At 45.1% G+C, this 23655-nt stretch overlaps 1 long non-coding RNA gene across 1 annotated transcript; it reads left to right on the top strand.

The window, feature by feature from the left end:
- Positions 1-2608: 2608 nt before the first annotated feature.
- Positions 2609-8041, top strand: LOC121600218. Its single transcript, XR_006005790.1, has 3 exons — positions 2609-2746; positions 7768-7855; positions 7969-8041. It is a non-coding gene; the product is annotated as an uncharacterized LOC121600218 (long non-coding RNA).
- Positions 8042-23655: the final 15614 nt, after the last annotated feature.

Below are 23655 nucleotides of genomic sequence, written 5' to 3'. Positions count from 1 at the left end.
GATCGCACTAGCCTGCGCCGCCTGCCAGTGGATGGATGGAAGAAACAGACACGCACACCAATACTAGCGCGCGCGTTGAGCGCTCGCGCACACGCACGCACACAACGAGAGGGAAAGTGTGTGCGCGCGCGCTGTGTGTGCGAGAGAGAGAGAAAGAGCGAGAGTGCGGAACAGCGTACTAGTTGCGCGCTTGCGGGTGTGTGTGTGTGTGCGAAACCAGCTGTGTGGAGAACGGCGAACGGTGCGTCGTTTCAAGCCGACTTTGTGATGGATGTACTTTTGCTTGTTTTAGTGTAATTTTCTTAGAAAAATGATAAAACATCAAATAGGGCTTAATACCGAAACATTCTTGCTTACGTATGACAAGACAAAACAGCAATAACAATACGTTTTATATGTATTAATACAACTTTTCTCACCCTTCCGCAACACAGTGCAGTACTCAACCCGACCCGTTAAACGCTGAGCGCTACACACACTGCGATGAAAACGAAATGAGCAGTGCGAAAGAAAGGAGGAAACCAAACAAAACAAGTGTCCAACACAGGAGCGCGCGGCTGAAAGAGAGAACAAATCGCATCGTATGTGCAGGTCGTGCGGAAGCAGTACAGCATGCATGAGTAGGCAACTTCCCCTGCCATCAACGCCGCACTCGACTACGGGTGCGTGCGTGCGTGCATGCGTGTGCGTCTTTGGAGCTGCGCGGTTGTGTTGTGTGGCCTTATCGGTGTGTGTGTGCGTTGGTGCCAGTTTAGCTCTTTGTTTGGATTTTGTGGAACCGTTCGAGCCTGTTTGCTGTTGCATCTCGCTCACTGTCGCTCGCTCTTTCTCTTTCTTTCTCATCGCGAGACCATCGAAATGCGTGCGGGTTGTTTACGCGTGTGTGAGTGCACGTGTGTGGTGCTATGTGCAGTTTTTTTTGTTCTCTCTCTTTCCTTTCTTCGTCTTTGCCTTGCTGGTCCCTTTCCCACCCCCTCAGCGCACACCACTTGGATGTGTGGATAATTCGGAACGAAATTGATTACGCGGACGCTTTCCGCGGATGACTAGACTAGAGCGTGTGTATTATCTAAGCGTATTATCAAACCTGCAGGGTGTGATAATTAGCATCGTCAAGGAAGTGGAAAAGAAGGCTATTGATTGTTGAATACCATTAGAACAAGAAGAAGAAGAAGAAGCAATTGGTTGACAAGAAAAAAGGAAGCTTCAACAGTATCGAAGGCTTCAATTTGCAATTGACACTAGTGACTGGGAAAAATGAAGTTTTCGTCGGAATTGATTCGGACTAGCTCCGCAGTTTTCTGGAATCGATTCCGAATAGTAGGTCCAGAATCAGTGTCCGGAATCGGCTCTGGAATCGGAATCGGCTCTGGAATTGGAATCGGCTCCGGGTTTGGTTCCGGAATTGGCTCCAAAATTGACTCCGGCATCGGTTCCGGAATCGAAATCAGCTCCGGAATGGAAATTGACTCTGAAATCAGAATCGGCATCGAAACGGATTCGGTTTCGACATATCCATAAGAATAGGTGTTTGGGTCCAATGATGCTACGTATTGATAGCCGCAAAGAATCACAACTTATTTGTAAACGATGCATTCTCATGGAGATGCCCGGACTGATTTCGCTTCTGAAACTTCGTATTTCAATTCAAGAACTGATTCTCATTCCGGAGCACATTACATTTCTGGAGTCCAACCTGATTCCATTACCGGAGCGAATTGCGGTTTCTAAGGTCGATTCCGATTCCGGAGCCGATTCTAATTCCGGAGCTGATTCCAATACCGGAATCGATTCCGGAGCCGAATCCCACCACTAATTGACACCCTGTCGAAACGATTTCTTCACTCCTCGGTGCGTGTGTGTGTGTACCTGTGTGCCATCGTAATAGAAATAGGATACATTTTTTTTTAAAATATTACCTTTGACACCTGATAAATGGAGGCCGCACTGGCAGAAAGAGAAACCTTGCCAACTTGTCATATTCCTTGTACACGACACTGGTAAGGTAAGCGATTTTCCTTCCGTGCTTTTGCTTGTGAGTATGTTCCCTTCTTCCCCTATGACATACCTGCTAGGTCCAAGAGGGCCTTGTGAACCACCACCCCATTCCATAACAGTGCGCAGTGCAGATTACCTCATAGGACATTTGTCGTTTTGTAGGCGTTTGTTATAGGTACTGGCACTGTCCTTTTCGAACTCTACCCTGTTATTATTGTTCATTTTTTATCACATAAACACAAAAGCAAAAAAGCTTTAAATTATGTTTTTACTCCAAAAATTCTACCTGTTTCGTTTTAGCTTCTCCCCGCAGGATCACAATGAAAATGATGGCACCTTGGAAGAAAATCTTTGCCGAGGGAGCAGAATCACAGAGGAAACCTTCCAAATCACTGGGAGTAAAAGCCCTGACGATCCTTTTGGATCGTTTGCATAACCGTGACGCACGAGCAAAGGCGTCAGATCAGATGATCCCCGAGCCGGGCTGACAAACCTCCCCCCGTAAGGCACTGGCACGGTGGATTACATAAAACGAACCGAAACACGAAAACTTTCGTATGAACTTTTTTTTTGTTTTTAGGATGAAAAAAGAGGAAGAAAGCAGCACACTTACACACACATTCTCGTGATCCGGTTGGTGATCGGTTCGAAGATCGGTTATTGGCTTCCTTTTTTGGCATTCCACCATCCATCCAGCCCTGTGTGGGTCCCCCCAAACAGGACTCATAGCACGCCAGGTCCATTACGGGTGAGTAGAATGGGTAGAAAGGAGAGAGTAGGAGAGCTTGGTAAAAAAAAAAACAAAAAAAACATCCCTGTAGAACCAAAGTCAATGGCGGACCATTACCATTAAGCGAAAGACGCAATGTAATCGGAACCCATCGGAAACCCGCGGCGAAGGAAGGAACGGTCCCGAAAAAACCGGGGACCACGGAATGGGACGGCGGAACAAGGGGAAACGGGACAGGGGAAGCAGCACATACAAAACTCGCATTGAAACAAGTTTTCAAAAAGTGGAAAAAGGATTCTTTTCTACCCTCTCTCTCCCATCGTCCTGCGAGGCAACACCCTACCCTCCCTCACTCACTCACTCCCTCTCGACCATCTCCGAGAACCAAAGTTTGTGGCAGGAGAGGTATAGGATTTTATGATTCTGAAATGTTCCTTTTTTGCTTTGGTTGTTTGTTTCGTCCACTGTTTTCTTTCGCCGTTCTTAAGGCTCTGTACAAGTGCGTGCGTGTGTGTGTGTGTTTGCTTTCTTCCTGCAACTTGTTTCAAGCTTTGCTTGTTAGTTGGCCTTTTTTGTTGGTGTGTTTGTATCGTATTTTCGGCTGTGTGTCGTGTTTCGTTTATATAATTCCTTCAGTTCTCTTCAGCCAACTACCTTCCCTGCTGGTGGATAGCTTCCACAGCTTTACGTTTACGTTTGCGCGTTCCCTGTTTGCGTGGCCGTGTCCTGTTTTGGGCTGCACAGGAGAAGAGGAGGAGGGGGGGGAGAGTATGCATTTCGATGGGCGAAACGGAGAAGAACCCAACCAACGCTGGAGATTCTTTTCTGCGGAGCCCTGGCCTGCGCGATCTGATTCACGTAGTTTTTGTTTTTCCTTTTCCTTTACGGAAGGGCTGTGTTTTGGGGGCTCGGTGGAACTTAATCTATATGCGCAGAATTTGATGTTGTATAGAGATGAGATTGTTGTGTTCAGGTTTTTTTTTGCTTTGTTTTGAAAAGTACAGGGCCTCACAGCCCTTATACCTTCTTCCCCAAAAAAAAACCGGCCATTGTTTTCGAAATCGCATCCCCCTGCACACCTTGCGCCTTCTGATGATCAGCAACCACTATGTCGCTCCGTGTCGTGTTTACGTTTTCGTGGAACCAAAACGTGTCCTTACGGGTGATTTTGTAAACAAAAAAAGATGCGCAAAGAGGGATGGCAAAAGGCCCTCTAAGGCACACCCTTACTTTAATGGGAAAAGGGAAGATGTTTAAATAATTAGAAAAAGCTTTGATTTGTTGTTGACGCTGCGAAAGGTGCTGCTGCTGTTTCGACATTAATGACTGGCGGGACACGGGAGCATGGGCGATTTGGCGTGTAGAGAACGTGTAGAGATAATTGATTGCAAAAGAGCGCCATTAAAGTCCGCCCCAGGCTATAAAACCCGCCATGCAATTGATCTGTTTTAGGTGTTGGGCTATGTTAAAGACAATTAATTAGTGGTGGATTTTATGGCCCAGCAGTTGTGTTGGGTTTTATGTTGTAGTAAAAGTGGAGTAAAAGATGGCTTAGAGAGAGAGATGGTTTTTGAGTGATTGAACGTTTTTGTTAATCGCTTCGGACGTATTTATGTATTATGTATTTAATGCTTTCGATGACAATTTTGACGACAGTGTAGTTGGTTTTGTTTTTGATTTTTAATTAAATAGTCTAGCTTTAGTACTTCAAGATGTCTTATTGAATCATTTCACTCGATTAAGAGTACTTTTCTGTCGTTCACCGTGACAGATAGCAAATCCCTATGCCACAGTGTTCGGTTTGGTGAAATGACGCAAATGAAATGATTAATACCTTCCGATGCACTCTCAGCTCTTCCCGTGCTGCACTATCGACCATTTCCGACGGTTGACCTAACAGGTCGCCCCTTGCGAGGTTCCATCATCTCCCTATCGCTCTGCAAACCGAATTTTTCGAAACCAAAATCCACTTGACACATGTTTCAATCCAATTGTACACACACATGCAAAAAAGAAGCACAACGTCTCTGTGCCGTCATCTCAAAATAGGAAGCCGCTTTAACTTAGACGAGAGGATAGATCCCGAGATGGACGAACAAAAAACGGCGTGACCTTCGTTGAGCACGGATGAAGAACGGACATCCAAACCAAAAACCGGCACCAAAATGTTAAGTAAATCCCATCCCCAGCCACAAAAGTATAACAAAAACATGCAGCCAAATTCCGTCGCGCAGAACCTTTGGTGGCCTCTCAGCGTTGCTGATTGTGGCGTTCGCTGAGCCTCATGATGATGCCCTGTCCCTCTCTCTGTCTCGGATCGCTCGGAATCGTTGACGTTTACAAAAGTTAAACAAACGGTTCTTATCTTCCCCGGAGCATGGGAGGAATGGGGTGCTGGTTGGTGTTGTGTGAAGAGCCTTGGCTCTGCCAAGCGCTCATTTTGCCGGCATGATATGACTGAGGCAGATCAAACACATACACACACATGTTCGCGCGAGCGCGTCCGTCTTATCAGAGGGTCGCGTCATTAACTCGCTTGTTATACAACAGCCGTGACTAGGCGCGTACTGGACATTTTCAGGTCATAATGGCAGCAGCGCAATAGCGGCAGCGCTGCTGGTGTGAGCTGGGGGCAGTCCGGGCAGCTCTAGGAGGGAAGGGGTTTCCTTATCAATGTGGTGTGTTGCAAGAGGATGGAAAGGGGAACAGTAACGGGGGGGAAGGCTCTGAAGTCAAGGAGGGTGAGAGTTCAGACTTTTCAATGAACTTTTTCTCTCTGTCAGCACGAAGAAAGCGCAGTTCCGTTGGCATTTCCTTATTGCGCTTGAGGGTTTTTTTGCGTATCAGCGAGTTAGTTTGGCTTCGGTAACAGGGCTATGAAAAGTATCTCGACGGATTAACACAAGACGACTATCTCTCAGAGGTCCTAATAATGTCTGACATCGTCCCATGATCGGCTCATAGATGTCTTCCAAATGTAAAGATAGTAAAAGGGCTGTTAATCAGTTTCATTGGTAGTGTCTAAGAGATGCTAAGATCACAATTCCAACACTAGCGCCACATCAAGACAAGAGCTCTGCGATGCACTAACAACTAATTACCAAGTTCAACCCTTAGAGATGCTCCAAAGTCTTACGGTCTCTGCATGAGATAACAACTAAGATCAGTTAGACTTCGATCCCTTTCATTCAAGTTCCTGCTTTGAGGAATACCAGCAGATAATTGGAATACAAAATATGATGAATTCTAAATATCCCAAGACTCTCTCAGAACTCTGACAAAGAGTTTCGAGGTAATAATATCTTACTTCTAAATCTGCAACTGTTCCTCAACCTCCGCAATCATGCTCTTTTTCAAATGTTAACAGCAACGCAAAGCAATTCAACATTCGAATGATGCAATCCCATTCGGAGATGCTCAATCAGGAGCAAACTGTTACAGAAAGTATCCCTCTGTCCGATATGCGTGTGAGGGTGTGTGTACACGCATGATAACATACACACTCCATCCCAAACAAAAAAACAAGCAATCGAAAAGTAGAAGGCAACAAACTGTCAGCCAGCCGTCCATCTTCGTTCCGCTGCTTGTCTACGATCGGCGGTGCCTGTGTGCGCGCAGTCGTTCTCCTCATCTGCGAGCGAATTCTTATCGTGTAACGCACCAGATATTGCAAATATGTAAACACATGTGCCCCCTTTGCCGGTTTATTGTTTCGCCCTGGGGGTAGGTCATCGCGAAGCCGCACGCAAGACGGGGGCAGTACATTTTAATTAACACCCATCATGACGGGCTGACGCTGGGAGTAGGGCTTGCGTTTGGAAGAGGTACCCGATTAGATACGCAATGCTAGCCTGCCGGTACAGACTCAATGAGCTTGGGAGCCACCGACAGGCCAAGGACCGATAGGCCGACCGAAGCTGATGATGAGTTCTTCCTGAAGTCACGAATCTTCCTACCCAGCGGCCTCTGTAGGGTGCGTACGTGCGCGTCCTAATGGCGCGATACGCCGCCACGTGCTGCCACGGCGGGTTCTGCGTAGCGGTACAACAAACTGATACATTTTCAAGCTTCCACCGCGCCCGGTTTCAGGTGCGTTTGGCTTCGATAACACAATGGACCATTGCTATGAGTCTATTACGAGACTGAAGCTAGTGAATCCTTGGGCCACAACGATGCTGCTGCCATTGTTTACCCTCTTCGCAGCAAGTTTTGCATTGCTGTGTGTGGCGTTCTGATAATGTGGGGTGTGTGTTTTAGTGTGCCTTGGAATACAAATTATGTATGATAATCTTCGCAGCATACTGATGATTATGCACGCCCCAAAAAATATTAGCGGCGTACGGTTTATGGAAAGCTCGGCCTGTGTGCTGGCACGTCTGACCTTGAACGGGATGATGAAATGCAACCTCGAAAGGACATCGAAAACTTGAACCATGAAATTTACATTCTCCAGCATAATCTAGTAATTTTGGATACGTAAATTAACTAGATAAAGGTAGCTCTCTGCGGATAGGTTTGGTGATAGAAATTAAATTTCGGCTTAATTTAGTGACATTGGCATATTTATGGCTTAATTCATTAACGTGGCACAAGCTGCCTTATAACCAAACCGGTGTTTAATTTCGTATCGAATATTAAGCTTTAGTTTTGCATCTTGCAAACTGCAGCAGCAAAAAAAAGAAGAGCCGGAGAAGAGCCATCAGCAATTATTTATGTAACACACACCGTCTGGTATCGTATCGTAAGTTAAAGTCCAATGGAAAATAGGGCACCGGCGGGCCCGTTGTTTCGATGATGTTTGCGATCTTGTCCCTGGCCTTCTCCGCGCTCCTTGCTTTCCTGTCGATGATGGCGGATAGGCTACGGCCAATTTATATTTGCCAGCATAATTTCACGGACGCTTCGAGCGCATCATCGCCGTCGTCGTCGTCGTGCATTTTTGCTGCGCCCCAATCTCGTGTCCGATACGTCCCAATCAAGCAACGCTGGCACCTTGGTTTGCTCTTTTAACGTGTGTGATTTTTTTTTTTTCATTTTAGAATGCCGAAATGCGCTTGCCTGTGAGCTAGAAGATGGAAGAAGGGGCATGGTTGATTAAATCATGTACGGTTGTCGGAGCGATTTCAGGTAAGAGCTGGTATGAAATATTTTCTGCAAGCATATTTACATTGTGAGATGCAAAGGGTTGCAACGGGGGAGTTCTTGCCCTGAGAGGGTTTAATATTTGCTTTTAATTGTAGGACGCGTTTTGGGATGTTTTTTTATGTTCGTCAAAACTCTGCAACTACCCCGCAAACGGCTCTGCTTCAGTGAGACCATCTTGCTAGGGAAACAAGTCTTACGGGAGAAGATGATCCTCTTCCAACCGTGGGCTGTGGAGGATAATGTGTTTGGGGCAAACTTGCTTTCCCGAATCAAGCCGCGCGGTTGTGGATACGTGCAAACGACTGTTTTTTTTTATTTTGTTCGATGTGTTGCTTTCTTTCTACCACCTTTTTAGTATGTATTGATCACCATTTCGCGAGCGACATCGATGCCGATGCGATTCAAGGTTAATTTATTCATAAACATGCGTCTTTTTTTCTGTTGGTTTCGTTTGCTTTTGCTCTATTGCAACCTCCCCTCTTTCCGAGCCCCAAACTGTGTTCGCACCCGGTTTTGTGCGGGGGGGGGGGAGTCCGTTTCACAATGCGCGCCCGATATTTTCAATTTATAAAAGTTTCAGTTTCGGTGCACGATTCACGCAACAGCATGGCCAGACGGGCCATGTAGCAAAATACAAAACCAAAAAAAAAGGTCACCTCGCGGTAATGTCTGCGCCGAAAACGGGGGGGCGGGTTGGTAGGATGGTGAAAACTGAAATGAAATGAATTTTCAAACCTTCTTCCATGCTCCGACCGAAAATGTGTGGTAAAACAAAGCCATGAAATACAAGCATAATAAAGTAACAGCAAAAAAGCCATCCACTCCGAGACACACACACATGTCGAGGTATATAGAGTGAATGCCGGGGTCTGTTTCAGTACGATAAGATATAGCCATCGGCGGGGATGATGGGAAAGGGGGTGTTCGGCAGCCAAGCGACGACCCCCAAAACGATCGCCAAAAGGGGGATGAAACGGACACAGAAATGAATTTTACGAATCGATACACCCGGCTCTATGCGCGTTTGGAGTGCGAAGTCACGTAGCCGCCGCGCACCAGTCGCACTGTTGTGCGCCTGCGACCTAGCCGGTTCCTGTGCGCCGAAGGTTTTGCTGGCGGAGAACCTCCATGTCTGAAAGGATCATTTTCGTGTATCGAGAGGGGCATGATGGCAAAAAAAAAAAATCGAAAAGGAGTGCAGAGTCCGTTAGTTTGTGGGCAAATGGGTCCTAGACGAGAGAGGTCTCGAGCTCACTCAGGGACCCCCGAAAAATTATAGGGGTCGTCGGTGTAGTGATCGCCACGTTTGACACAGCGGAGCGCGGGTCCGTGCATATTAGCCCGTCCGAAGCAAACCTTACCTGAGAGCGCGCCCGCGCGCGCTTGCGGTTTGATCTACGAGCCTAATCTATTAATATAATGGTCAGTTGCGCGAGTTGGAGGACTACAGGCGCACCACCCGCTTCAACGCGAGGAGAAAGAGAGAGGCTGCGGTTGGAGCAATAAATTTTGGACGTTGTTTCTTGCTTTATTGCCGGCCCCATGTGTAGTCGCCCAGAGCCGCCGGTATCATTAGGCATAGGGATTTCGGTATGGTTGCGTACCACGTACTCCACGCCGAAACCCCGCCATGAACCTTACGGACCTTTTGGCGGGCGGGTGGTTGTTTAAATTCAGTTCTGTTTTTTTTTGTTCGGTTTCGTTGTAGTATTGCCCCGCGAAGGCTGTTGTGTGTTTTCAACGGCTCTGCACTTTGCGTACCCCCCCCCCCCCCCCCCCCCCCCCCCCCGGGGGGTGAGGCCAGGGTGGTGCAATATCATCGCCGGCTGAAGACGTCCGCCGGCTGAAGGTGGATGGGTTTTCACTTTCCAACAACAGCCGCCACCGCCGGAGTGGTCGAAGGGCAACGAGGATTCCACGCGCGGTACGTGCCCAATCGGTCGAGGGTCAACCCTCGGCGAAACGGAAGAAGTTTTCAAGTTTCGTTGAAAATGTGTGAGTGTGTGCTGGATGGAATATGAAATTTCGACTTCAAACCTCTGAGAACCGGGTCAAGAACAGAGAGAGAAAGAGAGGGGCGTTGGCGGTCGACTTCCCTCCCGTCGGGAAGTGGCATTGAAAACGTCTGCGGAATGGTTCATCTTCAATGATGGATAAGAAACCCTCCGAACACACGAGCGTGGCTTATGCTTTGGATGTTGAGGGTTTGGAGGTTTGTTGGAGCTCCGTGTTTAATGGAGCTCTTCTTAAGGTTTTGTCGTTAGCATACGAGTGCCATGTGGTTGGTCTTAGGCGAAACTAATTGAAGGTGAATATGGTCTTCCAGTAGCCAATGACCTGTCTAATTAAGCTAAGAGATGGTTTCATAATGTATGGTGTTGGGTTTATTAAATTTTAAGCAAGAATCACTTAGCACCGCATCTAATTGGGCAGGTTGATGTCTGAACAAGTTTTACGACATCTTGGCATCTAGACACGTTCATGTTACTTTATCTCAAGCTTAAGGCACCATATCTGAAATAGTCGTGATGATGTCGCAAAATGTTGTGACAAATTCAAGAATTGGCAGTTTGACATTATATTGTAAAGAATCCAGAAATGGTTTCTTTTTATTGAAATCAGAACTAGAAGAAGTCATGTAATGGATCATGAACACTTTTATGCGTTTTGATAAAAAAACTCATTTATTCTATATTGTGATATGAAAGGCTATAGATTACTTTACATACGCGCTAGGACCTTGCCAAACATAGTTACCCATATATATTTTTTAAACATAATTTAAACAGACAGATTATTTGATTTAAACAGATTTTTTTGATTTATTTGTTATTTCATTGGTTATAAAAAGAGCTTTTTGCTGCATAAATCACAAGGTTTAAACTTTATGAAAAAGAGACGAAAGCTTTGAGTTATTGGATAAGTTTTGGATACATGATCATTTAAATTGGGAATTTACTAGACATGTTTAAGCGCTTTCTTATGTACTAGACCTGTTGTGAGAAATGTCAAAGAAAAATCTAGTTTGATCAACATTTATTTTGATTTCCTTTAAATCTCAATAACTCCAAGCTACTTGCTTTTGGACCGAAAAAGTGTATCTTTCACATACTTTCCTGCCATGAAACAACATGCTTAATTAACACTTGCCAGCAAAGGTTATTAAATTTCAATTCCTACTGCACAGAATGTAAGAAATGTTCACCTCGTACGCTCAATTGCATAAAATGCAACCCTACAATTAGGCATACGGTGTATTGCAAAATCGGCAACTCCCACGGGATGTTCGGAAATGCGCTTGAAAACCCCCTACCCCTTAACACGTTTCATCATTCAATAGTCCTCCGTCCCGCGGCCATTTCGTAGCGGGGCTGGAAACAAACTGGCTCGTTTTTTCCAGTAGTAGTGACCTGTCCATTGGCTGTTGACATGTTATTAATGAATCGAATGGCTGAAAGCCGCCGAACGTACACACACTCTCGGCGGTCCGGCCTAACGTAAACCTGTTCCATTCTTGGTTGACGCATCGGTAAATACTCCTTGCAGATAATTTGAAAATGAAACGAGAGAGCAGCAGCAGCAAAAAAAAGAAACATGCAAAGAACCGATTCACGCAGTGTTGCAAGATTCCAACTTCCACATACACAACGAACCGGACGAACGCGAATCAATGTGGAAACAATCCGCTCGAATCACTACCAACAACAAAAAAGATAGAGAGAGGAAGAGAGAGAGAGAGAGAGAGAGAGAGAGAGAGAGAGAAAAATACAGTCAAACTCAGCAATAACAACAACTGCTTAAAATAAATAACGCGACAAGCAACGTCGCAAAATGCTAACTTGTTTACGTTCGTAAATCGTAAAAAATGACCCAAGCGGAGAACCGGAGAAGGCGAAAAAGGCAAACTACAGCTCCACCAAAAGCCCCGAAACCTGGAAAGACGACAACGTTGCTGGCAAGAAGAACGAACCTGTGGAGAGAACCATGGGCATGAAAATTGCCAAAACGTGCCACCCTGCGCCGCACTGGGGGCTAGAAGCGGCGTAGCAGAGGGAATGCCAGACGACGAACTCGGTGAAACGAAGAGCACAAAACGGTTAAGTAAACCGATATTTTTCAACCCAACCTGTGTGGTTGGAGCGAGCGGAGAGAGACAGAGAGAAGATTCGTGGTAGGGCTAGCTGCCCCCGAAGTATCCAGTTTTTCTCGATGTCAGAGGAGATCCTTCCACCACGCTGCCGTGGTGCTCCGATCCGCAACAGCGCGAGGATTTTGTCGGAGGCCTGTATTTGGTTGGTATTATTATTCGATCGCATGATTTGTCGACACACGTAGCAGCAGTGCTCAGAGGAACCCGCAACCCTTCGAAAAAAAAAGGACGCAGAGAGCCGAACGAAGGGAATTTTTGGTTTCCCGAGAAAGAACGGCTGGCCCAAAATTAAAACAAAGCCCTTTTGCCTCCTCCGCAAAGCGTGTCTTCGCTCCCTTTGGAAGTGGTTGTTCTGTCTTGAGGACAACCTCAGGTTTTGTGTGCCCAAGCAACCGGTGATTTTTGTGGTTCTGTGGTGTTTCCGATCGGCTTCAATCGTTGGAACTGGCACGACAGGATAGGCATTGGATAGCAGGACGATGACATTCCATTCAGAGAACATTGTCCGCACCGGTTTTTATTTTTTCGGAGCAAGTTTTTACGAGGGATCCTGTCTCAGTCCCCCCCCCCCCCAAAAGGACAATGATTCCTGGTACGCAGGTACGCGTTCTTGGGGACTTGTTGTTGAAGGGCTGAGAATTCGCCAACTAACCGCAAGCTTCTTGCCGTTCCCTTGTATACTATCAGACGCATACAAGCACTTGAAAATTGGCAGATTTTAGGCGACGTCCTAACGAACGTACGGTTTCGCTCATTGAACATTACATTCTGGACGCTCGCTGGTAGGGGCTGAGCCGCTGAGGGCAGAGGGAGTGTAACGAATTGAAGCAACAATGTGTCGATCCATCACTTAAAACCGCAGCCTGCCCCGCAGGACCAAGACGACGACGCCGGGACCGATTATGGACACGGTGGTCGATAATGGTGATGAAGATGATGCAACCGGTTATAGTGGTCGGGCTCCTCCGGACCAATTCGCCTATAGGTTCCGAGCTCCAGGCAGCTACTGCTGACCATTTTTCAACCTTGAGCATACGTGTACCAAAGGAGGCGTAACAAAATTCCCGAATCGAGGCGAAACCAATCCTTTCCATCGGGCCCAGTCCCCGACACCGATGGAAAGATTAATGAAATGTCTTATAGAAATGGCGAAGTGCGCGAAGGGGCACATGCAGCAGCAGCAGCAGCAGCAGCAAGAAAGCAAGAAAGAACCCTCCACAAAGTGCACTACATAAAGGGAAACGGTCAAATACAAAGAGCACGCGAGGGTTTATAAATGGGATGGGCGGTTGGGGATCGGTTTTTCGGGAGCAAAACATTTTGGTAACGGTTGTGCACTGGGACCAAGTTTCCAATCTCCCTTGCGATTGGTGAGTGTTACAATGTCTGGCAATGTTGGGTCATGAATTTGATTTTTCATTGAAATCAAATGCAAAGTATCTTTTTCTGCAATATAATTTATTGAGATCAATGGCCAAATTTAATATCTTACTATGTTTGATATTGGCGAAAATTGATTATGTTTTCCTAAAGCCATCCTCTAAGTATGATAAAGATCCATAATTGGTTCACGTCCTGATCTTCTCACGAGGGGAAATAAATTAAAACTTCAAAAAGGTGCATGATTACCGATCGAACCGGAATTGAAACAAGTTATGGAAAGAATATCCATAATCAATGCCATAACTAGAAGAAACACACATTATTTAGTACTGTCGGTAAAAGTGTGCATCAGTCTAAAGGAATCTGAAAAGGAAGAATGTTGGATTTTTTGTCGAGTATTCGTGTAATTTTGTTTGGATAATCAGGAATATGGTTTTAGTCAATCAAAAATGTATGATTTCATGTTTTGAAGAAGATGTGTATTTCTCAAACTCAATACAGTGTCACATTTTCTCAAATTTAGTCCATATTTAAAAACCTTGAGATTTTTTTTGATGAAGAACCCTGCCAATTGACACTTTACATGTGACCATTAAAACATTAACTAGCAATGTCACCATTTAAATCATTATTCAACATCAAATATTCGAGAAAGAGTGCTACAGCTCTTGAGATAAAGAGACGACCCCTGTAAATGAGTGTTCCTCTCATTTCTAAATAATATTTACACTGTTGTACCTTTTACCGAGCATCTCTAAACCTAAGATGCTCACTAATGTTTTAAGAATTTAATCTCTCCTCAAACAGCGTCTATTTACACTGCCCCGCTTGCATACATGGCTGTAATCGGTATGTTATGATTACATGGCATTCGGGAAAAAAAACTCTACTTAAACTATGACTCCCCTCAAGTGATCCCCGGACAGAACGCTGCCAAAGGCAAAAAGAGGAGGCCTCCTCCTATGTGCAGCAATCGTTCCCATGCACGGAAAGCGGCCAATAATGTGCACCACACTCCACAGTGTCCGAGATGCGGATGTGCTGGGTTGAATATGTCAGAAGTTATCAAAATCCCCCGCGCCGGGTCCGGATGATGGGTGATAACGTCTGCCGGAGCAGTCTGTACAACAAGTGTACAGCGCGGCCGGTTGTGTTTTTGTAACACTACGATTGACGCAGTCGTGCCCAGGGCAAGTTTTGTCAACAAAGCCATCAAGCGTGCGAGACGACGACGACGCGAGTTTTGCAAGCAAATATTGCTGTTATTGTTGATGTTCGCAAGCCTGGAAAGGGTGTTTGAAGTAATTCCGGCGCACTATCAAAACTCTGGGGCGAGAAGGGAATGTGTTCAACAAGAGTTCAATTCCGGGATGCAGTTTATTGCAGCAGTGTCTGTGGATTGTTGCTGTGTGGTAGTCAAAATTTGGTAGTTTTCTTTGTGGAATTTAACGAATTCTAGATGACGACCGCTTAGGTTCAACTGGGTTATAAGATATATATGTTGAATATATAGTTATAATATATTCCTCATTGGAATTACAGTTCCTTCCATAGGTCAAACTCATCGCCCATCCAGGCTGTACTTTTTATAAACAACGCCATGCTTCAATCAAGCGATAAGCCTTCCTTTCCTAACTGATAATCTTTGACTCGAGACGAGATGTTTCGAGCTACAAACGACTTGCTCAGTGCCGCCATCCTTCTACAGCTGCCTCGCGTAGCGTACTATCCCAGAGCTATGATCGAAACAAAACCACTTTCGATTACACTGGTCCTCACAGCCGTTCCCGCTGCTCTAGAGGACGTACTCGTAAAGAGCTCAACGACAATGTTGCATAGAGAAGTGCAACTGTTGAGCGTGATAAGAATCGTTCCAAAGCCAAGGATGGGATTTCTAACATCGAGTGGAGCATTTCATGGGAGATGTTACCCCTTAGAAGTGGACTAAAGTGTAACGCGACTCCTTAAAAGCTCCCCCCAAAAGTATGGTACACTCCACGCGGGACATTGAAGATTGGATGTCTTCAAGTAGGGCGCAGGGTGTAGTAGAGGCCTGCGACATACTTTATGTGGAACGTCAAGGAAAGGTGCCATTTTGCAGACACGGTTATTGATATTCCGTTCGTTTCGTTTGGCATCAACCAAGAAAACAAAAACCTGAAACATGCCGAAATTGGCCATTGTAGTACGTCAAGTTTGCCGAAAACTACAGCTACACCGAAAAGGTCCCACAAAAACCATCACCGTAGTACAACCATGGCGAGACAATGGTTTTCGGAATACATTAAGGTGTGTATTTTTGTGCCTATGCACATCCAAAGACCAAATCGGAGACACGATCCTCTGCGGAACATGATCATGCACCGCACCGTGTATGTAAAAAAGGGATTGCCTTATGACGTCGACTCTACCAACTCTGGTTAAGTTGAGTGCGTGCGAGAGAAAGAGAATTGTTGCATAATTTTATACCTTTTCCCCTTACTTTTCTTCTTCTTCTACTGTGTACATAATTACTATAATTGAGATTGCGTACGCGGGTTGGTGTCGGTGAGGCATGCCGGGAGGATCGCGTTCGATCTCCGCAAGCATCTTTCGCTAGGCTCCAGCGTCGAGGCGGATCTGTTTGTGGATCTTCGGAGGGAGATGCTAAAAAAACATCGTAACATTTTTATTTTATGATGATCACTCTTTTATTATTCTTGTGATCTGGGTAGGGAGTATTAAATCTACGTTTGATGTAAATATTGATTTATGAATATTAACTTCACTTTTAAGGATTTTGGTGTGTTTTTTTATGTCACATCATCAATGTGTATAAAAAAGTTCCCTGTTTTATTCGCACATTGTTGTTGAAGCTCCATTAGAGGTTTATTCATACAAATGGACCAATTTAAGTAATTTTCTACACCCCATTCTGTAATTGACATCATTGACACGTACACACAGACAGTCCGGAAGGAGGGGCACTTGGGTGCGCTAGGAACGATTTTTTACATCCATTCAACCCCGTCCCTTGCAGTGTGCTGCTTGTTTTGACTGACTCATCAAACAATTTGGGGTAACATTTAGCGAATGCTTTTGGCAGACGACGACGACGGCGGGAGTACGCCACTCATTCAGCGTGACGCAGCACGATCAATTTAAAAGAGCTTTATTATGCTTTAAGGAAGCGCACAACGCGCGCACGAGGGTTGTGTCCGAAGATCCGGACAAGCCTAGTGTTGCTAGATCCTATCGCGCTCGATCGGCACCATTTTTATGTGCGGCTTAACTGCTCCCTCTGAGCTGAATGAGCCTATTCGGTAAGGTTAATTGATACGCGGACGGACGCACTTCACTAAAAGTGTTTGTGTGTTCGAGAATCTTGTGACGAGATCCTGTGAGGTGGGTCGTCCTACTGGGGATATAATAGTGAATTCTTCTCGAGCAGTACGTTCTCGCGATCATGGAAGCCAGAGCTGGCAAGAGCTGGGATCTTGGGCAATAAAAAAGCCTCATTATCGAGCAGAAAAATGGTGCTATGGTGGGAGGAGGAGAAGCAACCAGAACACTTCCACACGTGCCGCCTCTGTGGATCACCCCCTTGGGAGTGTCCCTGGAGCTACGAGGGTGGATGGGAATGGTGGAAATTATTACCAAAAAATGCAAATACCACACCGATCGTGCTGCGGATGCCAAAGAGAGAGAGAGAGAGGGAAATCGATGACGACAGCAGCAGCAGCACCAAAACCTGATACAACAGTGCGTCCTCCATCAGGAGAAGATGATCAGGCGATGCTGGCGACCCGTTCTGCGTACAGCTTCTTTCCCCTTCCCTCGCCTTGCTCGGTTCAGGGCGTCCGACAACAAGTCTGGTGACTGGTTTTATGAATGTTTTTAATTTAGATAAGAATACCGATCGTTTCATGATCCCCTGCGAGCCGCCTTCCCTTCTGCACCGATCACACGAGATGATGATTCGCAGCCAGAAAGTCACATTCTGGGCAAACGATCGAGCGATCGGACGTGGGGGACGTTGTCTCGAGAGCACTGGAGCCTGTGCTTTTCCTCCATCGTCGTCATCGTCGTTTGCCAGCGCGCATGCGCGAATGTCTTTCCACACCGAAATGTTATCTTTTCCACTCAATTATGCCACAGCGAGCGCGCGTGCACACACACACACTCGGTTATGCTGTTATGGGCCGTCGGACCATTTTCGGCAGAAACCGGTCGCACCGATCGTGCGGCAGAACCGGCCAACTGATCTGCAAACTGGTTTCCGCCCGGCGGGAGCGTATCCCCCTCCTGTATCTAAGGACACGCCAGCTCTCCTCCCATTGCGTGTGGAGGAAGGCACGCAGATGGTGTGGCGTAGTGTCATTGATGATAAACAGACATGCAGTTTTTTCTTTGCCATTACTGTTGTTATTGTTGCTTTTTCGTTTGTTTTTGTGAAAGGCGAAACATATGGCCCCCCCCGCAACAACGCGGCCCGTGTGACATGGCGGATGGTGATGGTATGGTGGTGCACTTTTTTGCTGCTGCTGTTACTGTTGGCCGACTGGTCATTCTCTTCCCATCTTATCGTGTTTTCATCTGCCATCGGGGAATGGTTCTCGTTTTGGGGGGGTGACTAGCTTGCTTGCTGTTGCATAATGAGCCAATTTCGGGATGGAGAGAGAGAGAAAAAAAACTGTTGTGACTACCGTGAAGTTTCGCGGAGTGGTTAATTAATTGGCAGAGAGGCCTTTTTCGGAGGCTTCCAGATGCTATGTTTTGCACATTGCTGCGAATGTGGCTAGTGCGACTGATACTTATGTTGTTGTTTTTTTATGATAAAATGAAGCTTAAAGTACATTTTAGAATAATTTTATTTCTCAATTTTGTTACAATTAATGCAACTTATGTTAAATATTATTTTATAGCAATATTATTGCATTTTGCTGTAGCACGAAATATAATTGGTGGTATTGATTGCATTTTTTGGTTCTATAGGAGTTTTAATTTTCTTGTTTTAAAGTTTTACCCGTGGCGCCGTGTTAGCCTTTCCGTGTGACATACTGCTAGGTGTTGGATCAAATCTATTGTGGAGCGATTTTGGTAAGTTATGTTATGAACAGAAATAATGTTCCTTTGAACGAGAAATAATATTATATCCTGCACTTGCTACACAATTATCACCCAGTTTTCATCATGTAAAATTGACAATTCTTAGGACGTCTAAAAAAATTATAGTTCTATATTTGTGGTTCTTTTCCACATAATATATCTTCCAAAAATTGCGAAATTGGTTTAGTTATAATGTGTGAATTTTTACATTATCTCAATACAACTTGGCTTTTTATTCTTCTGTGTAAACGGTTTTGTGTTGGTTTACTGCATAAAAAGGATAAAAAACCTTACACTTGTTCTTTACCCATTAATCAAAACTGCGATAAATACAGTAAAAGCTGCAAATAATAAGCGCTACGGGGTTCGATTGTGTCTCTACCCTTCCTTCGATTATCGATCATTCTGATAAAGATCGATTCGATTAAACCCGCGTCTGCCCATCATTTTTGACATGTAATATGCATCTCCACGCACGGGTAAACGCCTTTCGCCATCGGTTCTTCCTTTTCAATTCCCTTGCCATACAAACAAACCGGGAGACAGCCAAACGAAAACAGGAAAGTAAAAAAAGTAAGTTAACTGATGAAGAGATCTTCAAATATTATTCATGTCCTTGTAAAACCATTGAAACGATCCATTAGCCAGCCATACGATCGATCTGGTCGAGTCATTTTAATCCTTTGCCTTTTACTCTGCTCCCGTGGCGGGGTTGCCGCGTCTCGCAGGTGCAACCCGCTTCGTCATGCCGATACATCCTCGATTCGTGGGTCCGAACCGGGGCTCTAATGTCCCTGTTGGGTTGTGTTGCAAAGCGCTTGCAAGCAAGGAACCGGTTCAAGTGATCGTACCAAGTTTTTTTTGGGAAGTGTGTTTATCGAGCGTTGAGATCTTTCGTAATTAGGAAAAGACGAAAAATGAGCGCTCGGAACCGTGCTTTAAACGCGACGGCAACTCCTTGCCTCGTAGAAATGGGGGTACAAACGGACCTTTGCTCAGGATGAGAAGGATAGAGATAGCGGTGGGTGTAGAGTAAAAAAAAGTAAATAAACAAATAAAGCCCAATCGAAAATCTGTCTTGCTAGCAGCAGCCTAACACACGGCGAGAAAAGGATTTTTCGGTTCCAATATTCACTGCACGTCCGTTTAACGTTTTTAACGGAGGGGTTTTCTATTGGAGGAAACGACGGTCCCAAACGAACTATGAAATCAAATACGTTTGGAGTGGAGGAGCGAGAGAGTGTGTGTGAGTGTAGCGGTGCCTGTCTTTCTGGGGTTAAGTTCTCTATACGTACGACAAGAGACGAACCCGAGATCGAAGAAGCAACAAAAAGCAAAGTAAACTATTGAGTAAAATAATATTAGGGGTTGTAATGTGAAATCTCGCTCCTTTTTTTCTGTTGCTGCTGCTTCGGTTGTTCCTGTTGGAAGACCCACCGAAATCTTGAGCGATCACTTCTCCGGTGCAGGGTTGTTGCCGCCCCTTACGGGGGCCTCATTTCGGACCTCCTTCTTTATCCTCGTCACGTTCGGTAATCGGAGATGGATGGATAATGAATTTGTGGAAGGCGAAGGCGAGAGATGGACGTAACCAAGAGAGGACCCTTTGGTAGGAGGATATTTGAAAACGTTTGAAAAAAAAAAACTCCCCACACCACCATCTCTGGCATGGAAAACGAGACGTTGACGAAATAACAAGTGCGAGATGAGGAGGGAGAGCAAATGAAGCATACGAAAAAAAGGATCTTTCGGAACGCAGGTCCTCCACGATCGTTCGCTAGATTGCTGAGGTTTGATGGAAAAAGGAGCAAAGGAATGGTTCCGCTTCGAAACACTTGACGACGTGTGCTGTAGGGGATTTCAGTTGGTTTACCCAGGCCCCTAAGCCAACGACATGAAGGCAACGAATGGCATGGAGGGTTCAGGAATATACAGACAAAAAAAACAGGAAAATTGAAACTGGTTAGATGAAGTTCGTTTTGTCATGTCCCTTTGATCATTACTGGTAAGTGGTTCTTTCGTTATGGTTGGTCCTCCCGGGTGTTTTCGATGCACTTGGCGTGGCGTACGGTTCCGCGTATTTGTAATCGTTTCTTTAGCGATTATTTACGACAGTACCAAATTACGCGGCAGCAAAGAGATGGTTTCGAGGTCGATGAGGATTTCTTCCTGGGGGATGTATTTTCCTAATCTCTTTAAAAAAAAGCTGCTAAAATTTATGACGCTTCCGTGTTTTGTGACCCCGGTTCTTAGTTTCGTGTTCGTGGGCTTGTTTGTTGAAATTATCGCTTCGAGATATTGGAGGGTTCCGAACGAACGACGCGAACTCTCTCATATGTTTCGTGTCATATTTACCTATAAATTAGTCGTCCGGGGATTTTGGTTGTTTGTTGGCTTATAAGCAAACGAGATAAACGGTCTCGAAAAGTGGCTCGAGTTTTCCCGCTTTCCGCACAGGATTATGTGTGATTAGATATGATTTACATATGTAAACCTTACGGAGATAACAAGTGTGATTGCTTAACAGTCTTAGGAGTCTTTTTTTATTGTTTTACGTGGGAAGAAGGATGCAAAGAAACGACTGAAACATCCATTTTATCAATCCTATTTGCTTTAAAGCTCGTAAAAATGATGGCGAGGATAAGCATAAAAAATATACTCAGAACTGTTATCTCGGTTTATGCTTTCTTGTCGGATGTTGTATATATTGTAAGGCGAATTGGGGATCAATCGAAAAGCATTTTTGAAATTTATTAGTTAAAATCGGTAAGATGTACGTAAGTTAACCTTACAAGTACGAATATGGCCTTTTTAGTATTTTTATTTAGTAATTCTTTTGTTTTTTTATGGTGTTCTCTATTTGTACTGTTGAATTCAGTTAGTTCGTACATACATTCCAAATTTCAATATGTTTCCTGTTTATTTAATGTTTTGTATGAATATTACTCTGTTTACTGTTCCTTTTGCTCTTGTTATTAATTTTCTTCTTTTCTTACAACTTCAGCTACAATTATTATGCTCTGCTTTTTTTTTGAAATTTTAAATCTTTGTTCATGAAATATAGTTTATTACTTTCTTTTGCTTTTGAAGTTATTTTTTAATTGGTAATAATTTGATTGATAACTGAAATAATATTACTAAATAATATTGAAATATTAATATTAAATATTACAATATGGGCTTTAATTATCCTAGAGCATGTAATATCACAGATCAACTGAATATAACTAAACATGACACAAACAAGTAATATAACTTGAAAAGATTGAACTAGTGAAACATCAATCGATACGTGTAGCAAAACGATTCAAAAATGAATCAAGAAAAAATCTAATCAAATAAAACGATTACGGGTATAATTCCATACTATTCACTAATTGATCGAAGTTGCTTTTTATAGATCCCCGTGCATTCCCCTTATAGTAAACCCCTATTCTTGCTTCAGCTGCTCGCTCCGGTTGGCGTAATAACGGCCAAACCAGGAAAAAGGTGGTACAACCAAATTTATAGATAATCTACCCCGGCTTCAACCGTCTCTGCAAGCCAACCTTCCTAGCACCACCCACACACATGCTTCGGGCATGTTTTTGAATGTGTTGTCAATCGACTCACCCCATCCCTCCCTTTCATGCCACCCTCTTCGTCGCCCAAGCCAGAACCGTTTCGTTCGCTGCAAACACCACCATTTCGATACCAACCGGACCCCGGACCGCTGGGGCCTGCCTAACCCGCGCGTACGCGTTGATTAACACGACCGAAATGATCATATTAATTACTGGACCTGTTGCCGCGAGTGCGCAATCCACCACCGCAGCAGTCTCGGGGCCGGTTTGCGCCTTAAAGTCACGATCGCGGAAGCCTTTTTGCGCCGTCTCGCTGGTGGCGCGCGGTGCGAGAAGCAGCCGATGACGGAGAGATAAGTCACTCCATGAAACAGGTCCTGCTGTGCTGCTGATGCTGAATGTGTGCCGCCTCGTGGCTCGGTACGTGGGGTACGTCAGTTTGTGTATGTTTTTTTTTAATTCATCAAATCCATTCCACTCAAAGTAGTATAATCGCCGGAACATGTGAGAGGTCTTAGCCGTGTTTTGTTTGTTTGACTGTTGTACTACGGCACGAGTGTGCGCGGCTAACGGGTTTCGGTACGGAGTTACCGGCTGTACGATCGACGAGATTTCGAAGAGTTCACGGATGGGGCGCAATGGTAGTTTAATGTTGTGTCCTTACCTTCTACGACTCGCTCGTAGTTAATGAATCGGTCGCCCCGGTATCAGGTAGATACTGCTGCGATTGGCCATAGGACGACGGAGGTCATGCATCATTCGCGACGGAGCGGAGCAACTGAAAAGTGTTGATCGAGTAGATGGATCGAGTATAATTCTCCATACATATTGTTGCTCTAGGTGTTCCCAACATCAATCAAGACCTCCCCACTGATGGAGAGAGAGAGAGCGCTTGCCCAAGTTGTGACCTATTTGTGCAGCTGGACACAATGCAGTCCTAGTCGGGTTTTTGCACGTTTAGTCGATAGTTAAGGTTCTGTGGTTGATGTTTTATACACGTCTTGGCTGTCCATAGCACAGCTGCGCACAGTTTGGTATATCTATAATTTAAAGGCCATGTTTTTCCTTTCGGTTTGGGTCACCCGTCGGCTCTACCATGTGTGTAGTGTCTAATTTTGTCGATCTATAGGCTCCAGCAATCAAACGCGCTCACAGTGAGAAGCCTTGTTCTCTAGAGTTGGTATGTTGTTAGGTAAAGTTAAGGAATTCACAATTAAAATGAAAAACACTGGAGGAGAACCAACCAGACTCCCTAGTGCGATCGGGAATTATGTTTTTTACCTCATGGGAACAGAAGTTCTGGTTTTTTAGCCATACCGGTTCGACATATTTGCACACGCCGATTGTCCACAGCTGGGCCTGAACACAGCCGTTGGTGGTTGTAGTAACCCATTGCATCGTTCGGACGCCCGGCAAGGCGCAAATCAAGCCTGTGTCTCTGATTATTGAACCACGATACCGCCACACCACAACACACTGGTGCAGCAGCTTGGTCATTTCCTGCCATCATGCAACATGCTCTCGGCACCGCCCGTTGCGCGGTGTGCACATTACGCTAGCAGAAAGCGAAAGTGTAACTGCAGCATGCGTATTAGGTT

Source organism: Anopheles merus, chromosome 3L (genome assembly GCF_017562075.2).
Source record: "Anopheles merus strain MAF chromosome 3L, AmerM5.1, whole genome shotgun sequence".
NCBI lineage: Eukaryota > Metazoa > Arthropoda > Insecta > Diptera > Culicidae > Anopheles > Anopheles merus.
The sequence above is the reverse complement of the archived record's forward strand: the minus strand, read 5'-3'. Positions and strand labels throughout refer to the sequence as shown.